The sequence below is a fragment of the Pongo pygmaeus genome, chromosome 6 (genome assembly GCF_028885625.2).
Source record: "Pongo pygmaeus isolate AG05252 chromosome 6, NHGRI_mPonPyg2-v2.0_pri, whole genome shotgun sequence".
Taxonomy (NCBI): domain Eukaryota; kingdom Metazoa; phylum Chordata; class Mammalia; order Primates; family Hominidae; genus Pongo; species Pongo pygmaeus.
In genome coordinates this window covers 74,583,860-74,603,752 of record NC_072379.2, presented here as the reverse complement: position 1 = coordinate 74,603,752, position 19,893 = coordinate 74,583,860, and positions in this window count along the sequence as shown.

Below are 19,893 nucleotides of genomic sequence, written 5' to 3'. Positions count from 1 at the left end.
CTTATTTAGTTTCATGTGGCTGGGGAGGCCTCACAATCCTGGCAGAAGGTGAAAGGTATGTCTCACGTGGCAGCAGACAAGAGAAGCGAGCTTGTGCAGGGAAACTACCCTTTATAAAACCATCAGATCTCATGAGACTTATTTACTATCACTAGCACAGGAAAGAGCTTCCCCCTGATTCAATTACCTCCCACCAGGTCCCTCCCACAACACAGGGAAATTTAAGATGAGATTTGGGTTGGGACACAGCCAAACCATATCATTCTTCCATAGCCCCTTCCAAATCTCATGTACTCACATTTCAAAACCAATCATGCCTTACCAACAGTCTCCCAAATTCTTAGCTCATTTCAGCATTAACTCAAAGTCCACAGTCCAAATTCTCATCCAAGACAAGGCAAGTCCCTTCCACCTATGAGCCTGTAAAATCAAAAGCAAGTTAGTTACTTCCTAGATGCACTGGGGATACAGGCATTGGGTAAATACAGCCATTTCAAATGGGAGAAATTGGCCAAAAGAAAGGGGCTATAGGCCCCATGCAAGTCCAAAATCCAGCAGGGCAGTCAAATCTTAAATCTCCAAAATGATCTCCTTTGACTCCATGTCTTGCCTCCAGGTCATGCTGATGCAAAAAGTGGGCTCCTGTGGCCATGGCTTTGCAGGGTATAGCCACCCCACTTGCCTGCTTTCATGAGCTGTCATTGAGTTTCTGGCTTTTCCAGGTGCACAATGCAAGCTGTTGGTGGATCTACTATTCTGGGGTCTGGAGGATGGTGGCCCTCTTCTCACAGCTCCACTAGGCAGTGCCCCAGTACAAACTCTTTGTTGGGGCTCTGACCCCACATTTCCCTTCTGCACTGCTGCAGCAGAGGTTCTCCATGGGGGCTCTGCCCCTGCAGCAAACTTCTGCCTGGGCATCCAGGTGTTTCCATACATCCTTGAAACCTAGGCAGAGGTTCCCAAACCCAAATTCTTGACTTCTGTGCACCCACAGGCTGAACACCATGTGGAAGCTGCCAAGGCTTGGGGCTTGCACCCTCTGAAACAACGGCCCAAGCTGTACCTTGGTTCCTTTTGGTCATGGCTGGAGTGGCTGGGACATGCTACTAAGCCCCTAGGCTGCATACAGCACAAGGATCGTGGGTCTGGCCCACAAAAGCATTTTTTTTCCTCCTAAACTTCTGGGCCTGTGATGAGAGGGACTGCTGCAAAGGTCTCTGACATGCTCTGAAGACATTTTCCCCACTGCCTTAGTGATTAACATTCAGCTCCTCGTTACTTATGCAAATTTCTTCAGCAGGCTTGAATTTTTCCTCAGAAAATAAGATTTTATTTTCTATCACATTGTCAGGCTGCAAATTTTCCAAACTTTTATGTTCTGTATCCCTTTTAAAACTGAATGTCTTTAACAGCACCCAAGTCACCTCTTGAATGCTTTGCAGCTTAGAAATTTCTTCTACCAGATACTCTAAATCATCTCTCTCAAGTTCAAAGTTCCATAAATCTCTAGGACAGGGGAAAAATGCCACCAGTCTCTTTGCTAAAACATAACAAAAGTCACCTTTGCTCCAGTTCCCAACAATTTCCTCTTCTCCATCTGAGACCACCTCAGCCTGGATTTTATTGTCCATATCATTATCAGCATTTTGGTCAAAGCCATTCAACAAGTCTCTCGGGAGTTCCAAACTTTCCCACATTTTCCTGTCTTCTTCTGAGCCCTCCAAACTGTTCCAATCTCTTCTTGTCACCCATTTCCAAAGTCCCTTCCACATTTTCAGGTATCTTTCCAGCAGTGCCCCACTCTATTTGTACCAATTTACTGTATTAGTCCATTTTCATGCTGCTGATAAAGGCATACAAAGACTGGACAATTTACAAAAGAAAAAGGCTTAATGGACTTACAGATCCACGTGGCTGGGGAGGCCCCACAATCATGGTGGAATTTGAAAGGCATGTCTCACATGGTGGCAGACAAGAGGAGAGAGTTCGTGCAGGGAAACTCTCCTTTATAAAACCATCAGATCTTGTGAGACTTATTCACTATCATGAGAACAGTATGGGAAAGACATCTGTCCCCATGATTCAATTACCTCCCACTGGGTCCCTCCCACAACACATAGGAATTCAAGGTGAGATTTGGGTGGGGACATTGCCAAGCCATATCACTCCTTCAGCCTGAAAAAGCCATTGATGTTTCTTCCCACTCACGAGAGCAGCCACATGGAGTACACTGGGCAAAGCCATTGGGGCAGTGCTGCCTGAGGTCTTGAAACCCAGTCTTTGAACTAGTCCACAGAATGCAGGACATGAAGTTAAGGATTATTTTGGAGCCTTAAAATTTAATGTCATCCTTCCTGGGTTTTAGACTTGTGTGAGGCCTGTTACCCTTTTCTCTTGGCTGATTTATGCTTTTTGGAACAGGAATCTTTTACCCAATGACTGTACAACCTTGGTATCTTGGAAGTAAATAGCTTCTTTTTTGATTTTCTATGAACATAGCTGGAAAAGACTTGTCTCAGATGAAACTTTGGACTTTGGATTTTTGCTAGAACAAGTTAAGACTTTGGGAGATTGAAAAGGAATTATTATATTTTGCAATGTGAGGAGGACATTAGTTTTAGCGGCCCAAGAACAGAGTGCTATAGTTTGGATGTTTGTTCTCTCAAACCTCACGTTGAAATTTGATGTCCACTGTTGGAGATGGGGCTTAATGGGAGGCTTTGAAGCCACAGAAGTGGATCCCTCATGAATAGATTAGTGCCCTCCCTGAAGCAAGACGCAGGGATGATAGTGAACTGCGGTGAGAACTGGTCATTAAAAATAACCTGGCACCTTGCTCCCTTCTCTCTTGCTTTCTCTTTCACCATGTGAAGAGAGAATTTCTGCACATCTGGCTCCCCTTAGTCTTCTGCCATGAGTGGAAGCAGCCTGAAGCTTTCATCAGTGCCCAATCTTTCAGCCAGTGGAATTATGAGCAAAATAAACCTATTTTTTCTTTATATACCCAGCCTCAGGTATTCTTTATAGCAACACAAATGGACTAAGACAAAGGTTAAAGACATTTTTAAAATTTAAACACCATTGACAACTTTTTTTTTTTTAATTTAAAACTAAATTTGAAGTCTTTCTCTAGAGGGCAGAATTAGCCAGTAATGATGGTTGAGAGAATGATTCAGTGCCTTCTTGTTTAGTCCAGTACTATCACATTTTAGTTGCCGCTGTTGACACCTTGAGACAATCAAAAACAGAATGTGGAAAAATGCTTTATTAAAACTCCATCTTAAATTTCTTTCTCTGAAAGACATACTGAGGTCATCAATGACTCTTGTATTTGAATATTTCCATCCAGCATCTAGAACATTAAATATACCAGGACTTCTAGCTATCTAAAATAATAATCCTTGTATTTCAGGCACTATGGCTTAGAAGATAAGGAAGTGCATTCTATTTCAAAGTTATAATAATGTACAAGATAAATAAGATATTACTAGAGTTATAGCCTACAATGTAATTCATTATTTAGAACCACATAACACTTATTGTGAAATTTCCAAATTCTGTAATGATCAATTTATAAGGTATTGTCAGTATTATTGCATTACAGTAGTTTTCAAGGCTTAACTTTTATATTCCTAGAGTGCTCACTGTGTTGAGTTCATTATAAAGACAATGTTCCAACTTATATAAAGAAAAAGTAGAGGAGACAAATCAACATACTGCCTTCATATTTTGGAACATTTTCTTGCAGTCTTAGCCTATTTGGTGCATTTGTAGTTCTGTATCCTCCCTTAATACTAATTTAATTAGCTACTTCCATATTTTTTAATTTAAATTTTATTTTGTAACTTTAAAAACAAAGTTGAAAAATACTCTTAGGAATGCTTCAAACTCTTGGTTATTATATATTTCTGGTTATAAGACTTTTTTTCATAAACAAAAAGTCTGAAAGAAGATTACACAAACGTGGTAAAAAAAACAAAACAGAAAACACACCTTTACTCACCATTATACAGAGATAAAATTTATAAACGATGTCTCTGGATTCTTATTTATCTTTTCAGAAAGAAGCAATCTATGAGCTATCCTTTCCTCTAGGAATGCTTTGACATTGACATTCCTGACCAGATTTCTGTGACTCATTGCTTCAGTATACTGATCCAGTTTGTGTGGTCATTAGTAAGTCATACTGAATTACTATTTATAAGACAAATTAACATGATAAAAATTAAGTCTCAACTGAGAATTAAAAAATGAATAAAAGAAAAAAATAAGGGATTAGATAATAAATACTACTTAATTCAACATGAATATTCATATTCAGTAAATTATGCTAAAATATTCATGTTAAATAAAATATGCTAAAACATTTATATTTAAAAATATGCTAAAATAAGGTCATTTCAAAGACATTAAAACAAACCGGCCTCCTAGAGCCATTCCAGACTGATGAGGAGAAGCTCATAGATCATTCACCATCCTTTGGTCAATGATATCTTTCACTGATAGTATAAGATATCATCTTTGTATTTTATCTTATTTAAATCTAAAGTCACACATCATAATATATTTCTATGTTAGCCACTTAGTGTAAGTAAAATAGTATATTTATGTTAGAAACTAAAAATTTATCATAACATCCCCCTAATAGGCATGCAATCCTTAAAGTGTGGCATCAACCTTATAAAGGGGAAAACGGATTACCGGCATACATATACACACACAAATATTCATACATCCACAAATTTGGATTCAGACTCATCTGAATTTTCAGCCTTGTGCTTTCCAGTTATACTGTTTCTTCTTTATATGAGAAGGCATAAAAGCATGAATATAACCATTCTTTTTGTGTTTGTTTTTGTTTTTAAACTCTTCTAAAAATAGATTCTTTTAAAAATCCCCTAATTAATAATAGTAATAACCAAGGTATGTACCCATGTGTGAGCAAATTATTGTAAGAAACTTCAGAATATTCTGTACCAATGTGTAAACATGTCATTGTAAGAAACTTCAAAATATTCTGAGGTAAACTTACAGTAACAACACCCATAAACTAATGTGTTCTGTGACAACTTAGAAAGCAATTCTTTTTCTGTGTGACATTTCATATAAACATGGTACTTTAATCCAAGTTTTATGATTTATTTACCATTATAATTTATTGACCAACAGATTTTTTAAATAGACCATTTAATAACCATATTACAATATGAATAATATCTAGAACATAAAAATATTCTGACTTTGGAGCTGGAGATCAGCCTGGTCAATATGGTGAAACTCCATCTCTACCAAAAACACAAAAATTAGCTGGGTGTGGTGGTGGGCACCTGTAGTCCCAGCTACTCGGGAGGCTGAGGCAGGAGAATCACTTGAACCCAGGAGGCGGAGGTAGCAGTGAGCCAAGATCGCACCACCGCACTCCTGCCTGGGCGACAGAGTGAGACTGCATCACACACACAAAAAAAAATCATTCTGACTTTGAAATTTAATATTTTACGCCTTTGAATAATGCAGGAAAGTATTTAGAGTATAGATGATGAATTAATTAGTTGATAAGAGCAGCATACTAATGAGATTTTGGTTCCTTTACACTTCATTTAGTTTTGCATATCTTTTGCATATCTCAGAAATATACCCTTAAATCTTAAGATTGTGTGTCTTGGATTTGTATGTGTAATGTGCATGTGTATGTAGGTGTGTGAGAGAGGAGTGAGCACACTGAATTAAGGTAAATGATCCTTATATCAAGAGCTATGGGTACATGTGTTTCTTACACTGGATTGATAGTACTGTTTATTTGAAAATGACATTTAACCATATTGCTTGTTAATTAAGTTACAACATCCTCTAAATCTAAAGTCTATTACGGTCTCCATTATATCATGTACAATTCTATAATTGATAAAATAATTTTGGTGGGTCTTTTCAGCAAATTTACCAGTGCTGATTCCAGGAATTAAACCTACTTATTCAATTGCTGTCCTGTGGCCTCAAAAAAAAAAAAAGTCACTAAACTGCAATGCATCTTACTAACTTGATATAATAAAAGCATCATATGTGTATCATAGAGCAGCTATAGTAAAACAAAACATTTTCTTCCATTTTGGAAATTATTAAGAAACCAAATTTGATAGGTAGAGTGAATCCATGGGGAAAGCTCAGATAAAACAGTAAAACAATACAGATAGTGCTGCTCTGTAGAATTTTGATCCTGTTAAAATTTCTCTGCAGAATGTTACATAACTATCACATTACAATAGCTACATTGTGTGACAAATGGAGAGTATATCTGTTTCAAGCATGCAATGTCATATTAAAAGACTGATGCTTGGCCATTATTCAGGCATCTCATTTCTCTCCTCAAAGTTAAAACACATATGTCATGATATTACTATTAATATTTCATGATTATACCACTTTTTCCTAATAAAATTATTTAGCATTGACTATGTCTAATTTTTACTTACCTAAAATTTATTTACACAAAATTTTATTTTGATGTTAATGTGATTAATCAAATACTATTTTGCTATGCCATCATTACTACTGATTACAGCATTTGCAAATGTCTAAGGTAAGTCATTACAAGGAGGCCATTTTCAGGCATTTCTACTGTACCACAACGGTGGTGGGTTTGCTAACATAAATTTGTAATTTGTTAATGTAAACTAAAATGTTTTAAGAGAACACTTCAGTTCAATCTATATAAGCATGATGATTTATAGTCAGTGAGCTATAGCAAAACAAGAAGGTAAGAGGCTTTAGAGAGAAGAGACTGGTGAGGTGGAAGTACATGGATGAGAAGAGCAGTAGAAAACCAAGAAAGTTAAATCACAATCACGTGAGTTTTTAATCTTAACATCAATGTTCTTGAAACAGTAAACTGTAGAAAACGTTCTCTTTTCCACTAGGAAGTGGAAGAAATGCAGGAGGAAAAATGTTTACAAGTTACTGGGCATTCCAATTGAGAAGAAGAAAATAGTGCTCCTTTTTTCTGCCTCTAGAGTAGAGGTGTTACCCATCACTATTGTCAAACCCTGTGGTCCAGTTTAATGAGTGCTCTCCTGAGTGGCTTTGATTAGCAAGATATTATTTAAGTAAGTCTTCCTTCCTTTCTAGAGTATGATTCATGAGCTTTACAGAGAAGTTCAAATGCTTATGAGAATTCCATGCAATAAATGTGTGTGTGTGTGGAAAGGAACAAAGAATTGATGTTGGTGAGGAGGCAGTAGACAAGTGAGCAAACACAAATAGAGATAATTAGTAACAATGAAAGATGAAATAATGACTACAGGATGAGTGGAGTTAATTAATTTTCCCTATTTCAGGCTTTAGCACCATTTGGCTGGAGAAAATATACATGGTTCAAATGACAGTAAAATAGTTTTAGTCTGTTTAAGATGCATTTATTCAACAACTATTTATTACCTATGGTATTTCAGGCATTGTGATCTCGGATAAACTTACTTTTCAAACTTTCTGATAAACATGAGTTTTAGGACTTCCAAACATCCTGATAAACATGAATTTTAGCTCTTTTGCTTTTTTTTTTGAAACAGGGTCTTATACTGTTGCCTAGTGAGTGCAATGGTGTGATCACAGCTTACTGCATCCTGGAACTCCCCTGCTCATGCCCTTCTCCCACCAGCCTCCTCTGCTTTTTGTACTTAGTATCTTGTGAGTTCAATTTGTGAAAAATGTATAAAAGGTGGATGGAACGTTGTAATAAAAAAAACCCATGTAACTTAAAAATACACGAAGAAACTTTGAATTCAAATGTTTTACTTTGGAAATCAGACAGAGAAGCATTCCTACAGGACTACATTTTCTCTTTGAAAGAACACCTGCTCAGCCCATTTGCCACACCTGAGAGATGCCTAGGCTATTTACATGTCACGTTAACAATTTCAAAGATCTACAACCACCATAGGGATCAAAATTCTTTCCTGAGGCATTTTTTCAAAACAAGATTTATATCTACTAATTATTATGTAAGAAAATATTAATTGGGGAAGTAGTTGAAAGTATTGTAATTTCTCGTCTAGTTTCTATTTGAGGTTCCAATATGAAAAACACATCAGTGGAAATTTGGAATGATTTGTACCAAGAAGAAAAAAAATTGTCTTTACTGCAAAAATAATATAATATGAAAACAAAGATTATAACAATTATTACACATCATTTCATCTGTTGGCACCTAGGCCTTAATGCTTAAGAAGAAACACTTCAATACTTTTTGGTTGTTTATTTTTACTATTTTAAACAACTTGCTTTCAGATACTGTGATTAACAATGTTTTGGTTCAATAATCTTAATACTATGTTCAGAATTATTAGTTTAATATCAGCATAAGTTAGTTTATAATTAATACTCCAGGGGCGATTTTGTGGTCTTACGCAAAAAGTAAGATGATGAATGCATTTATGCTCTTTTCAACTTGGATTCTTTTTCCCAAAATTAGTAGAACTCTGTACTCTTCTTATTGCCTTAATTTGAGTAGACCAAATGGCAGCTACCCAGAGAATACCAAAGAATCCATAATAGAAAAAGAGATAGGTACAATACACTCTCTCAAAAAAAAAAATAGCTATACCTGGAACTATAAAACTGGCACTAAATATTTTATAAGGAATATAAGAAAGACATAAGCCTTTTTAGAAATATATCCAATAAAGACAATGCTTAAAACAAACTGAAGAATTACAAAAAAAACATGTAGACTAAGAATTACAAAAATCTTGAAAACCAATATAGGACACAAACATTGAGAGACACAACAGAATAGCTAATGCATTTGGAAATCACAAGAAATAAACCCAGAATTGGTCAAAAAGAAGGCAACATCCCTACATATACCAGAACAAGTTTTACTGCAATTTCTTAGTAAAAAGGGAATCTGGAAACCCACTGTTACACATAATTATGTTCAGTTGATTGCAAAGTAAAATTTATAGTTTTCATTCCATAATGACTAAACATAAACATAATTCTTTATAGATTCCTAATAAAATAATCTTCCCAGGCATATTTGCAATGATGACCCCTGTGTTATTATTCTAGCCAAATTCTGGTGCCAGGAGTAGGAAGACAAAATAAGCAGATACTTCTCACAGACTATTGTTTTTAACAAGGCTTATTTTTGTTTGGGTGCTCTACTTATTACATATGCATGCCTGATCTCTTGTGAAACTAAAGCCTTATAGGAATGTCAAGGTTAGAAGTGAGGCTCTGTAATTTTCCATTAGTCATCAGTTAGTAGATTCAAGCAGCAGAGAGTGTCTTTTGATCGGTTTACCTAGCTGGTGCCAAAGTCTGTTCAAATGTCCCCTAATGTTACTTACTTTTATATTTGTGACTCAAAGTACTACTGCCAAGTATTCTATGAGCTTTTCAAAATATTTCAATAAAAATAGGTTTGCAAATGTAACAGGAATGATTATATTAAGGAAAAAGTTCAAATAAATCTATAAACGAGTGGGGAAAAATGTACTTCCATGTAGATCATTAATTCTTAATAATGAGGATAATAAAAGTAAGACACTGATGATATACTTAACATTAGCTATGGAAAAATGATTAGCCAGTAAAAACACACAAAACACCAATTTGCATGATGAGCACATTCCGAGCAAAACGTAGAGCAGGAATGAACCACAAGGGCAGGAAGAACAAGCCAGGAAAGTCTGAAGAAGAACAAGGATTGCAGAATCCTGGCAAAGTGTTTACAGTTGGATTCTCTTGCAGAAGACATCAGTACCCACTTAAATAGCCATTTCGGCAAAACTCTGGCCCATATGCCTAGGGTCAGGCAGTGAAGGGGTAAAACCTACAAAATGTGACCAGCTAAACAAAAGGGTACACTTGTGTGGAATTAATCCACCAAGTCTGCAGGACACAATTCTCATTTTTTTTTTCTAGTGTCTAACAGCATTCTCAAATTCCTTCTTCCAAGAACGTCATAACTGCTATTATCATCTGATATCAGCTCTTTAAAGCTACTGCAACTTTGTCTGTTGGTTCCTAGGAATCAGTCTGTGTCTACTGTCTGTTTCAAAATTTTGGATATCACACATGCCCACTTTCTGTCTTCTGAGTCTCTTTGTCCAGTTATTCTTAAAATAAATCGGAAAATGACTAATAGTAAACATGAAAGAGAATTTAAGACAGATAACAACATTTTCATGATATTTACTACATGTATTCTATTTAAAAGTGATATCAAAATTATTTACGATCAGATCAAGCCAGGTATACAGGAGAAAATACAGCTACCCAAATATAGAGTCAAAGAGTCAAGTTCCATTAATTATTCACCCCTTTATTTTATTTTTCGTAGAGGTGATTTATTTCAAATTATAGTAATGTTAACATGTATTTCAAAGCCAACGTATCATTTCTCTATTTTATGAAATGATATTGTGAAGATACGGCAATGAATGATAAAGACACAAAGACACAAAAAGGGACTTTAAAACTTACCCAGGTACTCAAGGTCAGAAGAGGCAATAGGCACAAATTCCAGGAAAACCATTTGGGCAACAGAGATCAGAAAAGAAAGTAAAAAACCTAGGCAACATAGGCCAACCAAAGGCAAATCTTGTACACGATTAAAATTTAGAACCCAAGTCTGAATATTAATGGAAATTATAGGATACCAACATCAAATAGGGCCCTGAACTAATGAATTGGATTTGTAACTTTATTGTTCAAGGAAAAGAAAGTAAAGAGTTTTGAGCCTCATAAATGTAAGCCAAGACAAATCAGAACCTCTATGCTGAAAGCCAATGTAAGATAAAGAGGAAAAAAATAGATTCTAACACTTTCTCTAAGAATAAATTTTTAATAGTTTATTGAAGTGTAACTTACATATAATAAACTATGTATTTTAAGTGATCAATTCAATGAGTTTGAGCAATTGCCCGCAATCCTATAACTGTCACCCAAAACAAAATGAAGAATACTTATACAATCCCAGAAATTTCCCTTATGCTCATTTTCCTGTCAATTTCTACCTCTACCTGAGGCAACCACTTTCTGCTTTCTATAACCAAGTATTTATTTTGCCTTTTCTGGGAATTCGTATAAATAGAATCACATTATATGAATTCTTTGGCATCTAGATTTATTTGCACAACAAAATGTTCTTGAGATTTGTCCGTGTTGCTTATACCAGTAGCTCCTTTTTACTTATGAATAGCATTCCATTATATAAATTATGAATGTGCAAATGTATGTTACCTTGCTTATCCCGTTGATGGATATTTGGTGTCTTTTTTTTTCTCCAAGTTATGGCTAAGTATAAGGCTGCTGTGAGTACTCATGTACAAATCTTTTTGTGGACACATTTGATGTCCTTGTAGATCTCTGGGTCTAGAATGCATGTGTTTATAAGAAACTGCCAGTTCTCAGCTGGGTGCAGCGGCTCATGCCTATAATCCCAGCACTTTGGGAGGCCGAGATGGGTGGATCACCTGAGGTCAGGAGTTAGAGACCAGCCTGGCCAACATGGTGAAACCCCATCTCTACTAAAAAATACAAAAAAATTAGCCGGGCATGGTACTACTCAGGAGCCTGAGGCAGGAGAATTGCTTGAACCCGGGAGGCGGAGGTTGCAGTGAACCAAGATCACTTCACTGCATTCCAGCCTGGGTGATAAGAGCAAAATTCCATCTCAAAAAAAAGAAAAAAGAAAAAAAAAAAAGAAACTGCCAGTTCTCTAAAGAATTCATTTTTACATCTCACTAGCAATACATGAGTATTTTAAATTATTCCACACGTTTATCAGTGAAATTTCCATGTACCGCATGCCCAGTTTCCCTATAACAGCTTACATTAGTATGGTACATTTGTTACAATTAATGAACCAATACCGATACATTGGCCATACTTTATTCTGATTCCCTTAGTCTGTACTTAATATACTCTTCCTGTTTCAGGATTCCATCCAAGAAGTATTATTACATTTAATTGTCATGTCTCCTTAGCCATGAAACTGTGACAGTTTCTCAGACTTCCACTCTTCCACTCTTTTTGACGACCCTCACAGTTTTGAAGAGTACTGGTTATTTTGTAAAATAATTTGGTATTCTGTAAAATGTCCCTCACTTGGGATTTGTCTAATGTTTTCCTCATGACTAGATTGGGTGTGATGGTTAATTTTATATGTCAATTTGGGTGAGTCATGGTGCCCAAACCTGTAATCAAACATTATTCTGGATGTTTCTGTGTGGTTTTGCTTGGATGAAGCTTATATTTAAATCAGTGGACTTTGAGTAAAGCAGATTGCCCTCCAATAATGTGGGTGGGCTTCATGCAATCAGTAGAAGGTCTGAATAGAACAGAAGTCTGACCACCCCACAGCAAGAGGCAATTCTGCTAACAGATGGCTTTTGGACTTCAACTGTAACACTGGCTCTGAGTTTCCATCCTGACTGCCTTTGTACTGGAACGCTACTCTTTCCTGAATCTCCAGCCTACCAGCCTCCCCCTTCAGATTTTGGACTCACCAAGCCTCCATAATCATGTGTGCCAATTTCTTAATATAAACCTCTTTATCTTTCATACACAGACACAGACACACAAACAGACACAGACACACACACATTCTATTGGTCTATTTCTCTGGAGAATCCTAACCAATCTTAGGGAGGAAGACTCAGAAATCTTGGGGAGAATCCTAACCAGTCTTGGGGAGGAAGACTCAGGAAAAAAAAAAGGTGCCATTCTCATCACACTATATCTATGGTACATAATATAAACATGACTTATCCCTGTTGTCAACCTTGATTATCTGGCTGAGGTAGTATGGGTCAATTTCTAAACTGTGTTTACCATTTCCCCGCTTTGTATACTGTGCTCTTTGGAAGGAAATCACCATATGCAGCCCGGACTTAGGAAGTAGGGAGTTATGTTCTGCCTCCTTGAGGGTGTTATATTTACATAAATTATTTGGGGCCAGGTGCAGTGGCTTATGCCTGTAATTCCAGCAATTTGGGAGGCTAAGGTGGGAGGATCACTTGAGACCAGAAGTTTGAGACTGGCCTGCACAACACAGTGAGACCTCATCTCCACACATACAAAAATAATTTTTTAAAAAAATTAGCCAGGTGTGGTGACACACACCTGTGGTCCTAGCTACTCCAGAGGCTGAGGTGAGAGGATTACATGAGCCCAGGAGGTCAAGGCTGCAGTAAGCCATGATCTTGCCACTGCACTACAGCCTGGGTGACAGAATGAGATCTTGTCTCAAAAAAAAACTATATATTCGGAATTCTCCTACATAGGAGATTTGTCTATTTCCCCCCACTCATTTCCTCAGTCATTTTTATTCATATCGGTAAGAACTCATGGATGTGTATAATTTGGGTTATCATCCAATACCACTTTATTTATATCAACATTATTGCTCAAAGTATACCAGTTTTGGCCATTGGGAGTTCTTTCCATTGCCTCCTGTGTCCCTTTGACAGACCCTCATTACTCCCAGTTTCTGTGAGTTGTGTGTATGCATTGAGTTTGCTAATATTTTATTAACATATTTGCACCTCCATTTTCTTTTCTGATAATATATTTATCAGGTTATGATTTCAGGGTTATGCTGCTTCATTGAATAAGTTAAGAAATGTTCCCTCCTCTATTTTTAAAAGGAGTTATTCATTTATTTAAGATTGGTATTATTATACTTCTTCACTTAATGTTTGATATAATTCACTGGTAAAGCCATCTGAGATTGAGTTTTCTTTGTGAGAAAGTTACAATCACAAGTTCTACCTCCTTAATAAAAACAGGGTTGTGCAGATTTTTCTATTCCTTTGTCAATTGGGCAAGCTATATTTTTCAAGATATTCATTCATTTTTATCTAAGCTAATGAATTTATTAACACAAAACAGAGCTTCTCTACCTCAACATTATTGGTATTTGGGGCCAGGTAGGTCTTTGTTATGATAGGATAGTGTGTATTACAGGATGCTTAGCAGCTTCCTTGGCCTGTGTCCACAAGTTGTGTAGTAACTTTCCTCCCGGCTTGTGACAACCAAACCATTTCCAGATATTGCCAAATATCCCCCCTGGGAAAAATTACCCCCATTTGAGAGCTACTATCGTAATGTTATTCATAATATCCCCTTGTTATGTCTTTAATGTTTGTAAGATTTGTAATGATGTCTCCTCTTCTTAAAATGATATTAGTAATTTGTATTTTCTCCACTATTTCTTTGTTAGGGGTTTGTGAATCTTTTCAAAGAACTGACTTTTGACTTTAATTTCTCTATCTTTTATTTCATTAATTTCTGCTTTTATATTTATTTCATTTCTTCCAGTTGGATTTTGTCTTCTCTGTTGTTTCTTAATGTAGACACTTAACTAGCTCACTGTAAACCTTCATTTTTTATCGTAGGCATTTAATAATATAAATCTCCATTTTACTGGTAATTTGGGTGCATCCAACAAATTTTGATAGACTTCTTATTATCATAGAGTTCAAAATATTTTTCATTTTACTTGTAATTTCTGTGACTCATGAATTACTCAGATGCAAAATACTTAATGTCTATATATTTTGGTATTTTCTAGACAATTTTCTGCCACTGATTTTTATTTTTGGCCATGGATCACATACTCTATGATTCTGATCTTTTGAAATTTATTGAGACTTCTTTTTTGTGTGCTGTCATCTGATTAGTTTATCTTGTTGGGTGTTCTTCGTGCAGTTGAAAAAAAATCCTGCTTTTTAGTTGATGGATATCATATTCTATGAACTCAATTATATCAAGTTAGTGGATAGTGTTAATTAAATCTTCTAAATTTACCTGATTTTTATTATTCTATCAATTACTTATTATAGACTTGACTATTTCCCCCATTTAAGTCTGTTAAGTATTTCTTTGTGTTTTATACTTGTTACATATTCTTAAATAATGAAGACTTTTATCATTATGAATGTGCTTAATATCTCTGGTAATACTATGTGTCTTGAGGTCTTACTTTTCTGATATTAATATGGTCATATCTTTCCTATGCTTATTGTTTTCATGGTATATTTTCCCCATCCTTTTATTTTATGCATTTTTTTAAAAAGTTTGCCTTCAGTCAGCCTGGGCAAAATAAAGAAATCCTGTTTCTACAAAAAGTAAAATAATTAACTTGGCATAGTGACATGTGCCTGTAGTCCCAGGTACTTGAGAGGCTGAGGTGGGAGGATCACCTGAGCCCAGGGAGATCTAAGGTGCAGTAAGCCATGATTGTGCCACTGTGCTCCAGCCTGGACGACAGAGTAACATCCCATCTCAGGGAAAAAAAAAAAAAAGTTTGCCTTCAATAACAAATTACTACTTAAAAATGTAAGAACGCTGCAACACTATAATTCTATTTACATTCTCTCCTACACAATATGGCTTCATTGGCACGTATTTTACTTCTACATATGTTCTAAACCCAAAATATATGGTTATTACATTCACTTTAGTCAATAATCTTTTAAATATATACATCTCTATAGATAAATATGTAGAGATATGATATATGGGATACACATAGAATGAAGACAATACAAAATATTTCTGTATGTTTATTTATATATCAGGACTTCCATCTGTTGTCATTTCACATTAGCGTAGAGTTTCTAGACATTCTGCTGGAGGTGTTCTGGAATAAATTTGCTCAGCTTCTGTCTGTATGAAAATAGCTTTCTTTTGCTTTCAATTTTTTTTGCTAGACATTGAATTTAAATTGATATATTTTATGTTCTTAGACACTTCAAATATGCTATTCCATTTTCTATGGCCTCCATCACTTTTGATACAGAAATTAGTAGTGATATTATTATTGTTTCCCAGTATGTAATGTACATCTTTCTTAAGACTAATTTTAGGATTTTTTTTATTTGCTGTTTCCCTAGGTTTAGTGTTCTTTAAATTTGTTTTTTGTTTTGTTTTGTTTTTAGGATTCACTGAATTTCTTGAATTATGGATTTACATATTCAGTCAGTTTTGGAGATTTCTAAGTTTTTATCTTTTCAATATTCCTTCTATCCCCTTTCTGCTCCTTGGATTCCAAGTACATATATGCTAAATGATTTGATATTATCCTATAGATATCAGATGCTCCCTTCCATTTGTCCTTGATTTTGCTCTTTATATTCAGTTTATATAATTTCTACTGACTGTCTCAAGTTTACAGGTTTTTTCCCTCTGTTATGTCCAATTTGGTGATAATCCTAAAAAGTGAACTTTTTACTTCTAATGTTTATTTCTAATATTTCAACTTGCTTTTTATACATAGTTCCCATCTTTTTGCTAAAATTCCCTGTCTGTTCATGCATGTTTTCCATTTTTTATACAGACGCTTTAACATATTTATCAAAGTGATTTTAAAGTCTCTGTCAGATAATACCAAATCTGGGCCACTTCTGTATTTTCCCCTATTAATCATTTTCTCTCTTGACCATGGCTCACATTTTCTTGCTCCTTCATGTCTCATAATCTTTATTGTATACTAGATATTGTATAAAAGAAAACAGTAAATAATATGTACCTCAAAAAACATCTTGCCATTTTTTCTATCAAAATTATTATTTGGAAGGCTGAATCAAATCTTTCGACAATGAGTCAAAAACCCACATTCTGGGTTTTGTCGAAGTTTCGATTCAGTTCACTATTGCTTTCAAATATGCTTGAGTTCTTGGCACTGGCAAAATCTCAAGATTAATGTGCACCTACTAGCTCATACCACCAAACTGTTCAATACTTTCTTAGCTCAAACACCTAGCTTCCAGTATCTCCACAGGTTGTTCTGTTTACTCTCCAGTCTTGCCTGTCTTTTCTGTGCCTCAGGGGAATTCTGGGCAGCCTGCCACCCTGCCTCCAGCCTTCACAGAGCTGCTGCAGTACACTGGTTAAAAGCCTAGAATCTGCAAAGAAATTTCTCTCAGCAATCATGCCCTACCCCATGCCTTTAACATATGACATTTGAGCACTTAATAAAGACCTTTGAGAGAGAATTGGAGAGTGAGTGCACACTTATTCTATCACTGGAACGACATGAGATTGTAATGTATCATCCTGGTCCACACACACGGGTGTCATTCGGCAGGTCTCCCTTCGGCCCTGTTTATGGTGCATTCCTCCTTCTCCCACTGTTTTGTAGGTGATTAAAGCAACTATAATTCTATTCTCTCTTAGGAAGCTCTCCTTATCTTTTGGATTTAAGTTTACTTAAATTTGCATCCTCATTTCTTTGATGTTTTTTTAAACCTTTTTTTTTTAAAAACAAAACAAAACCTTCTCTAGCTTCTGTTTGTTGTAAAGAAACAGTCTTTTATAACATAAATCCTAATTGGACTCTGTGTTTTTCTTATTTTATATTCGGAACACCTCCTCAAGGATTTCTGGACCCAATTCTCTTTTCAGCAGCAGTGATGATCACTTAGAAAAAGAGTGAAAATACCCTCTTTTCCCCCCCCAACCAGTTAACTTTACTCACCGTCATCACTTATCTTTGTGTAGTAAAAGTTGAGGACAGAATTCACTCTTCCAAATTTAATACAGATATTCATGCCACAGTGGTTAATAGTTGTGGCTTTGCAGTCAAAATATCCGAGTTCTAGTTGCTAGCTGTGTGGCCATGTGCAAGTCATAATACCTAGGATCCTCTATTTCCATTGTTTGAAATAAGATATGGGATAATAACAGAACTTAATCCATAGCATTTCTATAAAAATTAGATGATATAAACTACTTTACACAATGCCTGGCACAACAAATTCATTCATTCACCAAGTGTTATCGAACTCCTAAAATTATTCTCACTAGAAATTATGACAAAAACCCTATAAAAGATGATTTGAATATTTGGGAAAGAAAGTTTTAACACATGGGAAGAGATTAGCTCCATGCAGGTGTGAAGCAAGATGAATGAGACAAGAGGAAATATAGAAGATCCTGCCTAAAAAGGAGTACAGAGACATAAGCAAGAGTTTCAGATAAGTAAGTTATTTGCAGAATTTAATAAAGATCTCTGCTTTTAAAATAAACGGAATGACAAAGTTGAGTCAATAGAGTGAGGAGTTTACTGCCTGTGAATGTAAGTCAGGTGGCACAGGGGGAAATGGTAGTTTTACTAATGGTAGTTTTGCTATGTATCTGGGGCACTATCTCTGAAAATCAGCCAGAAAAACTTCAATCTTTTCAATCCCAGGTTTCCAATGTAACCTAATCAGGTTTCTAACATAATCTGACCAGCATAACAGTGAAAGGGGGTGAGCTGAGAGAGACTTATATATTAACATTTGACAAATTATATGCTTCAAAATAATTATGTTCCTTATCTGCTTATAATTTTTAACAGCTAATTTCTAGAAAAGTAATTTTTGCAAAATTTTTAGTTATGGCTGACTGCTATTAGGATTTGGCTGATTTACCATTAAAGGAAATAAAAGAGAATTGAAATGAGAGATAAGGCTGTTTTCAAGATTTAGTACAACCTAGAGAAATCTCTTAGCTTCAGCATCATACTAAATATAACCAGAAATCATTAAGAAAGAATGTTCTTCTATTCAAACTTATCCCAGACTGTTAAAATCACTGGCCTTTATATCTGGTAGCACCTAGACCAGTACTGAACTCAGAACTCAAGAAATCATTGTTAATCAAATAATTGGAAGCTTTTCAGAAAATTTTCCTTTCAAAATGTGCTTTGATGAAAAATAAGGGCATAGGAACACATGCACCAAACATTCAATATCTGTCTTTAAAGTACTTCCTTGTTATATGGATGATAAATTTGTAATCATAATATCTAATATTTACTGATTGCCCTGCAGGTATCAGCTTCCATCTATAACCTTTTGAGACAGACATTATTACTATCTTCATTTTGCAGATAATAAAATTTAGGTATAAAGAAGGCTAAGTATTTTGCCCACTCTTACAGAGATTTTGTATATCTCTGTCAGGCTGGGCTCATTTTCAGGCCATATGGCTCCTAAGGCTGTGTTCCCAACCCTGCTACTAAACTGCTTCTTACAGCAACATTCTCCTAGGAGGACTTATTCCTATGTGAATTCCAGGAATTTGGATAAGAAACTGTGCTATATGGCCAGCACGTTTTAAGTTAAATGATAAGGTTGAGAAAATACTAAATACTCCCTTAAGAATTAAAGAAAAAAGTAACCTTTTCACTTAAGAATAATACATGTTACATAATAGAACCATTTGCCAATTTAACAATAATAAAGAAAAAATGTCCATGCTCTCAAACTACAGGCAATTGTTTATATTTTGTATATTTCTTTCCATTTCAAGGCAGATATGTAATATACATTTATATCTATATGTTATCTATATGTGAATATACTTTATATCCTATTACAATACCTCATATCCTATACTTTGCATCCTGATTTTAATTTTATATCACTCTGCGTATAACATCCTTATAAGATGGTTTTTACTGGCTTTATAAAAACTCAGTAGATGGCTATTCCATAATTTTAAAAACTCAGTAATTCCAAGGGGAACATCATATCTCCACAGGTGGACTGTCAATAATTTTGAGAAAAATTATCCCCCATGATTCTGATTTGTTTTAACCAACCTATTAATTTCGAAATTTCAAAATTTCAAATTTCAAAATTAACAATGTTAATGGAAGACACCCTGACCCTCCCCTGTGGAAAATATGGGCTAAATAAAAGGGGTTGAAAAATAATGATTTTATCAATGTCCCTTGTTGGACATTCAGTTTATTCAAATGGACACATCTCATACCCAAATCTTTTTAGAGTTCTCATTAGGTTTAGGATACTTCTGAAAGAGTGGAATTGCTGGGCCAAACGATGTGAACATTTTAATAGTCTTGATACATATTGACTGTCTGCCAGAAAACTTAGGAGTTTT